Consider the following 426-nt stretch of genomic DNA (forward strand, 5'->3'; position numbering starts at 1 on the left):
GCTGCTCCCCAGCTCCGGGGAGGGTTCCCATCCCCTCTGTTTGGAACAAAACCRCGTTTGCACTTGAGAGAGCAGCTCCCTGCCCGAGTCCATCAGCGCTGGCAGGTGTGAGCTCCACTTCCATTAGAATAATGGCAAAAAGGGCCTGCCTGGGAATCAAGGAGCACTCGCTGTTTCCTCCTACCAGGCATCTCATCCCCGGCAAGTTTAACATCTTCTGATCAGCTGCTTTCCTCTCTGCTGGCTCCRAGCACAGCGGGAAACCCTTCTCTTGTGCAATTTGCTGCTGAACTGGCCTCGTTCTTTTATTTGGGGAAAAATAAAATGATAAAACCCACAAGCCCAAGCCTGAAAGTGATTTTTTTAAAAGTGTGAGGTTCTTGGCAGTGAGATGTGGAGTTCAGCTCTGTGGGGACAGTTTGGGGA

Source organism: Malurus melanocephalus, unplaced genomic scaffold, assembly GCF_030028575.1.
Source record: "Malurus melanocephalus ecotype Western Australia unplaced genomic scaffold, MMel_1.1 scaffold_574, whole genome shotgun sequence".
NCBI lineage: Eukaryota > Metazoa > Chordata > Aves > Passeriformes > Maluridae > Malurus > Malurus melanocephalus.